We start from the raw sequence: 12,195 nt of genomic DNA, 5'->3' as shown, positions 1-12,195 counted from the left end.
CTCCCAATGTGTTCTCCAATCTCATACAACATTTTAGAAAAAAGGCTCAATGCCATTATCCAAACGAGGCATTGAAAGGTACTGAAAACAGGGGTGCCAATAATTTTGACCCATCATTTTGAGAAAAAAATATATGACTTGTTAAACAAAATCTCTTTCTTTGAGCAATTGTATTAGTATAAAATATTATTTTTTTCCATACAATATAACTCAGTATTTGTATTATTTAATTTATACAGTATTTTTTGCTCATCTTTATCAAGGGCACCAATAACTTTGGACCTGACTTTACATGCAACGATCATATTCACATTTTAAGCATTGAAAGATCACTCATTGTTCTTCACATAGCCATTCTTAATTCATGCATAGACGATTTTTACTTTTTGAACATTGGCTACGGCCACAACCATTGACACAATGGAGACCACTGACAACTCTCTGGCTGTGGCTGGGGAGATTCTGGTTTCACAGAGAGGTGTCGTGTCTGTTACCTGAGCAGGTGATAGGTGCTGGAAGCTGTGAAAGGGCAGGTAGACGATCAGGTTACCAGTGTCCCTGATGAAGGAGGGGCCGCCGGCTGTCATGTTGAGGGAGCTGAGGGCTCGGCTGTACCACCTCCCAAAGGCCCTGCGCTGCTCTGCTGACAGGCTCCTGATGATGCTGTTGATGGTATCTCTCCTGAAAATAGAGAGAGCATAAAGGAATGTAGGACATACTTGTTGTTTACCTGAACAAAAAGCAGAGAGCAAAACATTACTGGGAAAGCACATCTCTTTCGGAGACACAAATTACCCAATTTAAATTAACGGCAAAGCAGTAATTTAAATAGAAAATGACTCCAATATTGTGAGTCTGTTTGTGTCTGAATAGAGGGGGTAATTAACGGCATAAGTCCATGACCTTTGATTCTAAAAGAATAAGAATTCTATAGCCATTCAGTACTATACATAATAATACACTAAACTATAATGTGGAGACCATCACACAAGGACATCATGACTCATGATGACTTGTATCAGAAGCCTGCTTAACTTACACATTGAGGTTGGTCTGTAAGGGTGGCAGTGACTGGATGTCTGCAGGGTTGACCAGGGCAAGTAGGGGTAACAGCTCGGGAAAGAGGCTGCAGTCCCTGACCAAGTGGGTCTGGAAAAGCACAGATACCATGGTGCCTAGGTAGTCATCTGTAAGCTGGGACAGAGAGAGATTAAGTGATTATCCTGTGTGAACATAGAGCTGAAGAGGTTGCACTACATTTTATTTAATTATTTAGTCAAATGTATTCAATCAGGTTGTCCCATTGAGGTCAAGAGACCTCAGTCTTTTCCATGGGAGATCTGTCTAAGAGGACAACTGATATGAAGTGTGTTGAATTACCTGCAGTGTTCCCTGGTTCCTGCTGAAGTACTGCAGTATCTGTCTGACTGTGGTGATGTCCACTGCACTCAGCACTGCCCTCAGACTGGCCAGAGGGATACGGAAATACTCCTGTAACAGAATAACACCACATACTAAAACCAAGCACCCATAAGCTAGACAAGAATATCATAACAAAAACTACTACCAGGGACTTTTGAGTCAAGTGGAAATACTGTTGAATGCATTATTCATTGCTTTTAATGTTATGCATTGTTTTTGCTGTTAGACATATGACAAAAAGAGAGACAAAATCTTTTTTATGCTAAAAAATATACTTATATATTCACCAAGTAACAATAAATGATAAATGAACTTAACATCTCTACAATACAAACACTCATACCTAGCCATCACCTTGCCTTGAGACGTCTCAAGACATGTCTTAAGAATTACACTCCCCAACGTATTTATTTGGACAGTGATGGTAAATTTTTTTACTTTGGCTCTATACTCCAGCATTTTGGATTTTACATCAAGTATTTTATGAGGCGACAGTACAGAATGTCACCTTTTATTTGAGGGCATTTTCATAAATATCTGTTTTACTGTTTAGAAATGAAAGGACTATGTATCTAGTCCGCCCATTCGAAGGAGTCATAAGTATTTGGGCAAATTCACTTATGGCCTAAGGGCCTGGGGCTGGGTTTCTACAAAGCTTTTTTATTTTAGGACCCCTGTAGGTATCCCCCCCCCCCAAAGAAAAATATATATATTTGATGAAACATTGAATTTGGCCTTACTGCTATTAGCCCATAGAAACACATCGAATAACATATTTATACACGGCAAAACAGTCAAAAAATGTATCAAAAGGAAGTATTATTATTTGTTTTTAAACTGGTACCGGGTTACCTTCAGACGAGTGTTGTGAGGCTTGTGGGCGCCGTAGAGTAAACCGTGTTCGTGAGAGTCTCACCTTTCAATGTTGGGGTCATTAAATTTAGACAAAAGTTTAGTATTTGGTCCCATATTTTTAGCACGCAATGACTACATCAAGCTTTTGACTCTACACACTTGCTGGATGCATTTGCATTTTGTTTTGGTTGTGTTTCGGATTTTGTTGTGCCCAATATAAATGAATGGTAAATAATCTACTGTGTCATTTTGGAGTCCGTTTTATTGTCAATAAGAATATAATATGTTTCTGAACACTTCTGCATTAATGTGGATGCTAACATGATGCTAGTCATTGCGTGCTAGAAATATGGGACCAAACACTAAACTTTTGTCTTCAAATGGGGGGACTAGATACAGTTGAAGTCTGAAGTTCCCACAATAAGTTGGGTGAATTTTGGCCCATTCCTCCTGACATAGCTGGTGTAACCGAGTCAGGTTTGTAGGCCTCCTTGCTCGCACACGCTTTTTCAGTTCTGCCCACACATTTTCTATAGGATTGAGGTCAGGGCTTTGTGATGGCCACTCCAATACCTTGACTTTGTTGTCCTTAAGCCATTTTGCCACAACTTTGGAAGTATACTTGGGGTCATTGTCCATTTGGAAAACCCATTTGCGACCAAGCTCTAACTTCCTGACTAATGTCTTGAGATATTGCTTCAATATATCCACATAATTTTCCTTCCTCATGATGCCATCTATTTTGTGAAGTGCACCAGTCCCTCCTGCAGCAAAGCACCACCACAGCATGATGCTGCCAACCCCGTGGCTTAACGGTTGGGATGGTGTTCTTCGGCTTGCAAGCAGCCCCCTTTTTCCTCCAAACATAACGATGGTCATTATGGCCAAACAGTCCTATTTTTGTTTCATCAGACCAGATCACATTTCTCAGAAAAGTACAATCTTTGTCCCCACGTGCAGTTGCAAACCGTAGTCTGGCTTTTTTATGGCGGTTTTGGAGCAGTGGCTTCTTCCTTGCTGAGCGGCCTTTCAGGTTATGTCGATATAGGACTTGTTTTACTGTGGATATAGATACATTTGTACTTGTTTCCTCCAGCATCTTCACAAGGTCCTTTGCTGTTGTTCTGGGAATGATTCGCACTTTTCGTACCAAAGTACGTTCATCTCTAGGAGACAGAACGCGTCTCTTTCCTGAGCGGTATGACGGCTACGTGGTCCCACTGCGTTTGGAAATTGCTCCCAAGGATGAACCAGACTTGTGGAGGTCTACAAAAAAAATTCTGAGGTCTTGGCTGATTTCTTTTGATTTTCCCATAATGTCAAGCAAAGAGACACTGAGTTTGAAGGTAGGCCTTGAAATACATCCACATGTACATCTCCAATTGACTCAAATGATGTCAATTAGTAAAACTAAATGCATGCTCTTCAACCGAACGCTGCTTGCACCCGCCCACCCGACTAGAATCACTACTCTCGACGGGTCTGACCTAGAGTATGTGGACAACTACAAATATCTAGGTGTCTGGTTAGACTGTAAACTCTCCTTCCAGACTCACATTAAGAATCTCCAATCCAAAGTTAAATCTAGAATCGGTTTCCTATTTTGCAACAAAGCCTCCTTCACTCATGCTGCCAAACATGCCCTCGTAAAACTGACTATCCTACCGATCCTTGACTTCGGCAATGTCATTTACAAAATAGCCTCCAACACTCTACTCAGCAAATTGGATGTACGGTAGTCTATCACAGTGCCATCCGTTTTGTCTCCAAAGCCCCATATACTACCCACCACTGTGACCTGTACGCTCTTGTTGGCTGGTCCTCACTACATATTCGTCGCCAAACCCACTGGCTCCAGGCCATCTATAAATCACTGCTAGGCAAATCCCCGCCTTATCTTAGCTCATTGGTCACCATAGCAACACCCACCCATAGTATGCGCTCCAGCAGGTATATCTCACTGGTCATCCCCAAAGCCAACACCTCCTTTGGCCGCCATTCCTTCCAGTTCTCTGCTGCCAATGACTGGAACAAATTGCAAAAATCTCTGAAGCTGGAGACACTTATCTCCCTCACTAACTTTAAGCATCAGTTGTCAGAGCACCTTACCGATCACTGCACCTGTACACAGCCCATCTGAAATTAGCCCGCCCAACTACCTCATCCCTATATTGTTATTTATTTTGCTCATTTGTACCCCAGTATCTCTATTTGCACATCATCTCTTGCACATCTATCATTCCAGTGTTAATACTAATTGTAATTATTTTGCACTATAGCCTATTTATTGCCTTACCTCCATAACTTGCTACATAATGCACACACTGTATATATATTTATTTCTGTTGTATTTTTGACTTTGTTTTGTTTTACCCCATATGTAACTCTGTGTTGTTGTTTTTATCGCACTGCTTTGCTTTATCTTGGCCAGGTCGCAGTTGTAAATGAGAACTTGTTCTCAACTGGCTTACCTGGTTAAATAAAGGTGAAATAAAATTAAATTAAATTAAAATTAAAAATTTGCTTATCAGAAGCTTCTAAAGCCATGACATCATTTTCTGGAATTTTCCAAGCTGTTTAAAGGCACAGTCAACTAAGTGTATGTAAACTTCTGACCCACTGGAATTGTGATACAGTGAATTATAAGTGAAATAATCTGTCTGCAAACAATTGTAGGAAAAATTACTTGTGTCATGTACAAAGTAGATGTCCTAACCGACTTGCCAAAACATAGTTTGTTAACAAGAAATGTGTGGAGTGGTTGAAAAACAAGTTTTAATGACTCCAACCTAAGTGTATGTCAACTTCTGACTTCAATTGTACATAAAGTGCTTGTATTTCTAAATGGTAAAACAGATACAGTGGGGAAAAAAAGTATTTAGTCAGCCACCAATTGTGCAAGTTCTCCCACTTAAAAAGATGAGAGAGGCCTGTAATTTTCATCATAGGTACACGTCAACTATGAAAAAATCCAGAAAATCACATTGTAGGATTTTTAATGAATTTATTTGCAAATTATGGTGGAAAATAAGTATTTGGTCAATAACAAAAGTTTCTCAATACTTTGTTATATACACTTTGTTGGCAATGACACAGGTCAAACGTTTTCTGTAAGTCTTCACAAGGTTTTCACACACTGTTGCTGGTATTTTGGCCCATTCCTCCATGCAGATCTCATCTAGAGCAGTGATGTTTTGGGGCTGTCGATGGGCAACACGGACTTTCAACTCCCTCCAAAGATTTTCTATGGGGTTGAGATCTGGAGACTGGCTAGGCCACTCCAGGACCTTGAAATGCTTCTTACGAAGCCACTCCTTCGTTGCCCGGGCGGTGTGTTTGGGATCATTGTCATGCTGAAAGACCCAGCCACGTTTCATCTTCAATGCCCTTGCTGATGGAAGGAGGTTTTCACTCAAAATCTCACAATACATGGCCCCATTCATTCTTTCCTTTACACAGATCAGTCGTCCTGGTCCCTTTGCAGAAAAACAGCCCCAAAGCATGATGTTTCCACCCCCATGCTTCACAGTAGGTATGGTGTTCTTTGGATGCAACTCAGCATTCTTTGTCCTCCAAACACGACGAGTTGAGTTTTTACCAAAAAGTTATATTTTGGTTTCATCTGACATTCTCCCAATCCTCTTCTGGATCATCCAAATGCACTCTAGCAAACTTCAGACGGGCCTGGACATGTACTGGCTTAAGCAGGGGGACACGTCTGGCACTGCAGGATTTGAGTCCCTGGTGGCATAGTGTGTTACTGATGGTAGGCTTTGTTACTTTGGTCCCATCTCTCTGCAGGTCATTCACTAGGTCCCCCCGTGTGGTTCTGGGATTTTTGCTCACCGTTCTTGTGATCATTTTGACCCCACGGGGTGAGATCTTGCGTGGAGCCCCAGATCGAGGGAGATTATCAGTGGTCTTGTATGTCTTCCATTTCCTAATAATTGCTCCCACAGTTGATTTCTTCAAACCAAGCTGCTTACCTATTGCAGATTCAGTCTTCCCAGCCTGGTGCAGGTCTACAATTTTGTTTCTGGTGTCCTTTGACAGCTCTTTGGTCTTGGCCATAGTGGAGTTTGGAGTGTGACTGTTTGAGGTTGTGGACAGGTGTCTTTTATACTGATAACAAGTTCAAACAGGTGCCATTAATACAGGTAACGAGTGGAGGACAGATGAGCCTCTTAAATAAGAAGTTACAGTTCTGTGAGAGCCAGAAATCTTGCTTGTTTCTAGGTGACCAAATACTTATTTTCCACCATAATTTGCAAATTAATTCATTAAAAATCCTACAATGTGATTTTCAGGAATTTTTTTTCTCATTTTGTCTGTCATAGTTGACGTGTACCTATGATGAAAATTACAGGCTTCTCTCATCTTTTTAAGTGGGAGAACTTGCACAATTGGTGGCTGACCAAATACTTTTTTTCCCCACTGTATGTAAGAACATACCCTCAAATAAAAGGGGACATTCTGTACTGTCGCCTCATAAAACATTTGATCTCAAATCCAAAATGCTGGAGTATAGAGCCAAATTAAATGTTTTAGCTTCACTGTCCAAATGCATACGTAGGGGAGTGCATTTGTTAGTAACTATATCACCAGTCACAAATGTAAAATGACCTAATAAGAATCAGTCCTACTTGTGTCACCTTGATGAGGAAAAATCCATCACTAGTCTGATCTCTTCCTGTCTGCATCAAACTGGTCAGCACTTTCTGTTACGGATAACAAACAAATCTTCAAGCTTATAATTTGAATGGTCAAAGAAAAAGAAAAATCAAGATAGACAACAGCAACAACACAGTATCAACAACAAACATAAGTGATTAGAGATTAGTGTTGGTTTGTCATTCAATCACATCAACGTCAGTCAGTTAATCTCATCCAGGGGAAGAGATTTTATGTCCACTATCAATGACAGGTGTGAAACTGTGTACACCATCTGTTGACACAACAATAGCCCTCATGGTAATTGATATAGATGATTAATTACTTCAACAAAAAACCTGATTCTAAGAAGTTAGTCATATGACATTTCCACTAGACAAGAATGGGTCCGATCTAAATTTCCCTAGACATGAATCAGTTGAAAAGCCAAAACAGCAGAACACAGGCCTTGTGACCTGAGGGAAATGTATAAATGACCACCATTCATTCAGGACTGTTCAATGTAACAGTTTACAATACACACAATGTTGGAATTCTTTATCTGCAGATAAAGTCTGCAAAGCCCACCTACCCCAAAGCACTGCAGCAGGACCCTCTTGTTGTCAAAGTTGGTCTCCCTTTCTAGATAGAGCACCACAGACTCCAGCACACTGAAGCGGATGTTATCAGTCACACGTAGAGAAGTAATCTGGCTCTCCTCCATGGCCACCAGCAGCACCACGGTCACACTGGTGGCCTGGTCCACCACAGAGGCCATATGTGTGGTCAGGAGCCCCTCCAAGCGAGGCTGCAGGACCTCCACCCCGCAGCGCAGCAGCAGCTGCAAAGCCTGCGACTGACTGGAGCCTGGCTGACAGGCTGGGCTGAAGTCTGCAGTACAAGTCCAGTTCAGCCTCCTCACAATGTCTCTGACCAGGCAGGGCTGGGAGTCTGTGGAAGTGCTGTTGGTTTTGCCCTGGCTGTTTACTTTGGTGTAGTTGGTGAAGGTGGCGCAGAGAGTTCCCACCCACAGGCTGGAGGGCTCCTTGGTGAACAGTGAGAGGAGGCCAGTGTTGGTGCAGATGGATGAGACAAAGTTGGCCTGGTCGTAGTCCCAGCACAGGGCCAGGAGAGCAGCGTCAGGAAGTGTCACTGCCCAGCTGGGGTACTGGCATTGTTCTACTGGCTTAAACCCCATCAGGCCTCCTTCCTGTCCCCCTCCACCCCCAGTGCCAGTGTGGTTAGCACAATACGCCAACAGCCATGTATTGTCCAGGTTGGCTAGCAGGTTCTGGAGTACCGTGGTGTTGGCGCACACCTTCTGAGTGAAGTTCAGAGAGTCCAGCTCAGCACAGAGAGCCAGGTCAGTCATGTCTACAACGATGGGCTTGTTCCAGTCGGAGTATTGGCACACCTGGGGCAGGATGTCCTTGGTCTCCTTGTCGACACATACAGACACGAGCCACTCGTTTCGGGGCTCTAAGGTGAGCTTCTCAAACAGGGGCATGTTGCAGCACACGTTCTTATTAAAACCCATCTGGTCGTGTTGCCAGCAGAGCTCCACCATTGACGGGTCCACCAGCACCTTGCTCCACTTATCATAGTTGCACCAGTCTGGGATGCTGAACACCACAGGCGGGTTGGTGGGTGGGGAGTTAAGGGAGATAGTGCAGTATTCTCCAACCCATACAGTAGCACTATTACGGAGCAGTTTATTCAGAAAGGTGGCATTGGCGCATACCTCCTGTACAAAACCCTGGTCATCATTCTGGATGCACATGGATATCATCTCTATGGTGATTTCCATCACGTTGTGCCATTCTGAGTACCGGCAGGAAGCCGCCACCAGAGAGTTTATATCTGGCTGTGTCGGGGCCTCTGTACAGTTTGGCTGCAGCCAGTTGTTGTCAACATGGGAAAACACAACCTTGAAGAAGTCCAGGTTCTGACAGAGGAGGGTCTTCAGCCTCTCCTTGTCCTGGTCCCAGCAGACTGCCACCATGGTTGGGTCCACTGTTTCTGCCGTCCAGGTCTCATACCTACAGAACTGACTCACCATGTATCCATCAGAGGAGTTAACACAGAAATTCCACAGCCAGCTATTGTTAGGATTGTTGTTCATCAATGCCTGCATTAGCTGGATATTGCTGCACACCGCTAGGATGAATTCTTGCCTGTCATTTTCACTACACAGAGTCACCAAGCCTGCGTCCACATAACTAGCATCGGTCCAGTCGCCGTAGTTGCATAGCAGCTGGTTGAGGCTGAGGGATCTAGAGACCCGTGGGCCTGGGAGTGGCGGGTCCGGGATTTCCCCACTGCAGTCAGACCTGTCTTCCAGGAGGGGCAACAGTAGAGCCTGGATAACATGACAGGTGTTACTCCACACCTGTTCCACCTCAGTGGGGTTGAGGATGCTCAGAGCACTGCAGAAAGTGTATAGAGTTGAAGAGCTCTGTAGGCCCACTGTGATGATGTCAGCGCACAGGGTGTCGTTGAGACGGGCTAGGTTGTCGTGGTCACACCTAAGCAGGGCAGTGGGGTTGTTCTCTACCGCGTCGAGGGTACGGCTGAAGGAGACTGTGGGGGGGCTCTGGCAGTCTGGGCCTGGGTAGCTGCACAGCGTTGATTCTGGAGCCAGGAACATGTCCAGGATGGAGTCACCAAAGGACCAGCTCACATTGTGACTTATACCCCTGAATAAAACATAGTCAGATAGAAAGGATATTGGGAGATCTTATTCCTCTGTCAGCGGATAAAATATTAAAATGAATCCACCATAACATTCCCATGACGATTATCTCAAGGTATCACATGAAAGGTTTCAGAGAGGAAAGGTTCCACACATCACTGTCAGCTTACCACATAAGGAGCTGTTTTAGATCCCCTATATAAAAAAGGCAGAGCATTAAATACGTATGACATAAAATAACACAAATGTACAATAAAACGGTGCCTAAAAACTGTATACATCACAATCATAACTTAACAAAATGACAGTGCAAATTGAAGACAAATTAGGCAATAGAAAACTGACAAACCTTGCTGACATTGTTCATTTTGGTCCAGAGTGGGAATTGCAATTCCAAATTGCAATGCTATTTTTACATAATCCATTGGGGTTTGGAGAAATGTCATTATGAATTCTGAACCATATGTCACTATTGTAGGAAATGTAATGTCTATTAGACCAGTCCAAGCAGACATAAAGTTATCAGATAAGGGAAGATGTGACAAAGCAGTCATTATCTCCTGAAAAGCACTGAATTGTTCTGCTGTGTAATCTTCTACTCTGAGGTAGGATCTTTGAAAAAGTGATGGTCCTGAACTTGTACTGCTTCTTGTGCATGTCTGAGATTTAACAGATGATAGAAGTGACAGCAGTGGTTTGCCAAGCTCAAGTGATACAGTCTTTGTCAATTCTGCCTCCAAGCCACAGTCAGTTCTCCCGGACAAAATACACACAAACGTTTTGGGGAGGTTGTCAATGAATCCATCGTCTATTAGTGGTCTATACATGGCAAATACGCTGCCCAGGACACCATAATAAGCGCTCAAGTCAATGCCCTCTAACATTGTGCCAGAAAAAACACCTGTCCTGACATTTGGCTCCTCTAAAAGTTCGTCTGGGCTGATACCATTCCTGGCATTGGCATCAACGTCGTGATTTTCGTTGGATAAATCGTGTATTCCCTCTATCAATTCTTCTATGTTTCTGTCAAACTCGCTGGCGTCCGCGGGACCTTTCCTCGATACAGTGCGTGGCAATGAGCGCACTCGTCTTGCGGCATCGCAAACCATCCCTATAATAAAATGCAATAAACCAACTAGTAGCCTACATTTAAGCTGAATAATAAAAACATTAACACTAATAAACAAATACATAGCATGCTTCAAACATATGTACATTCGCTTTTTAATTTTTATCCTATCAAAGTTGGCTGAATGCAAGTAGCCTACTTACCAAGGATGCTTAGAGCGAAAAATATATGCATTCTTAGCAGCATTCTCAAAGTATAGGGGAAGATTAGCTTGAAAATAGTCTACAAAAATGCTAACTATCCAGTGGATTCAGAAAAATCTAAACTTTTAGGCCTATTATCCAGGCTCACTGCAAAGGCAATAGTTATATTGTCAATCATCCTTAGTTGTTTTCTTTTACATTCCTGTAACCAAAACACCCGTCTTTGTCAAAGCAATTTAGTCGTCTCTCCTGTATCCGTTCTTGCTTCCCTACTTCCTTATACGCTTTGTAAAGTAGTGGTCCATTTACGTAACGCACCAAGCGAAGAGGACATCTCTACCTGCCCCTTCGCTTCCATCACGGCTCCCGTGTCTACCTGCAACTCTATCCATGCGCTAAAAGTAGCTTAATTAGAAACAGTGGCAAAAAAAATCGCTGCGAACGAAGGGCTGTGAAATGCACAGAACGGATTTAGCAAACAAACTGCTGCCGGTTCTGAAATATTAATACGTCTTGTTCATTAATTTAGAGATTAAATTGGTATTCCAATTCCACATTTTATGGATTAAACCCTCAGTGCATTGTCTGTAACGCGAGCCTCTTCTCTAGAGGTAAAACGCGCCGGAGACACAGGACAGGATGGTGGTTGCCCAAACCAATTAGTGTGGTTGAACAAAAATTATATTGAATTGGGGCTATACAACTGCACATTTAAAAATGACTTTTTCCATGGATGATCATGCCAAGAAACTGTCCCCGCTTAGGATAGACAAAGATTTAATAAACGTCTACACATATCAGAACGTATGAAATAGGCCTATATAAACCATATCAAATAATACAATGTTTAAGTAGGCTATTCTGTCTGGTGTTTGTTACAGGCTAAAACAGGATAAGGGACTATATGTTCAAGAGTGGCTCAGTTTCTCAGTGTTATAACTGGAAACCAGTAGGCAGGCCTGCACCCCAAAAAATATCTTCCTTTCTCCTTCATCAGTAAAATGAATTTGGAGAATCTAGACCCCTCAAACTCAACTGTGCACATCAAAGCCAGTTCCACTGCATTTTTTCCATTGTTACCCCCTAATTAGGGACTGATTTAGACCAGGGACACCAGGTAGGTGAAATTAATTATCAGGTAGAACAGAAAACCAGCAGACTCCAGACCTCATAGGGTAAGAGTTGAATACCCACGATCTAGAGCAGGGTTTCCCGAACTTGGTCCTGGGGCCCCCCTGGGTGCACGTTTTGTTTTTTGCCCTAGCACTACACAGCTGATTCAAAGAACCAACTCATCAAAATAA

The sequence above is a fragment of the Coregonus lavaretus genome, assembly GCF_964263955.1.
Source record: "Coregonus lavaretus genome assembly, chromosome: 4".
Classification (NCBI taxonomy): domain Eukaryota; kingdom Metazoa; phylum Chordata; class Actinopteri; order Salmoniformes; family Salmonidae; genus Coregonus; species Coregonus lavaretus.
This window is presented reverse-complemented; position numbering follows the sequence as displayed.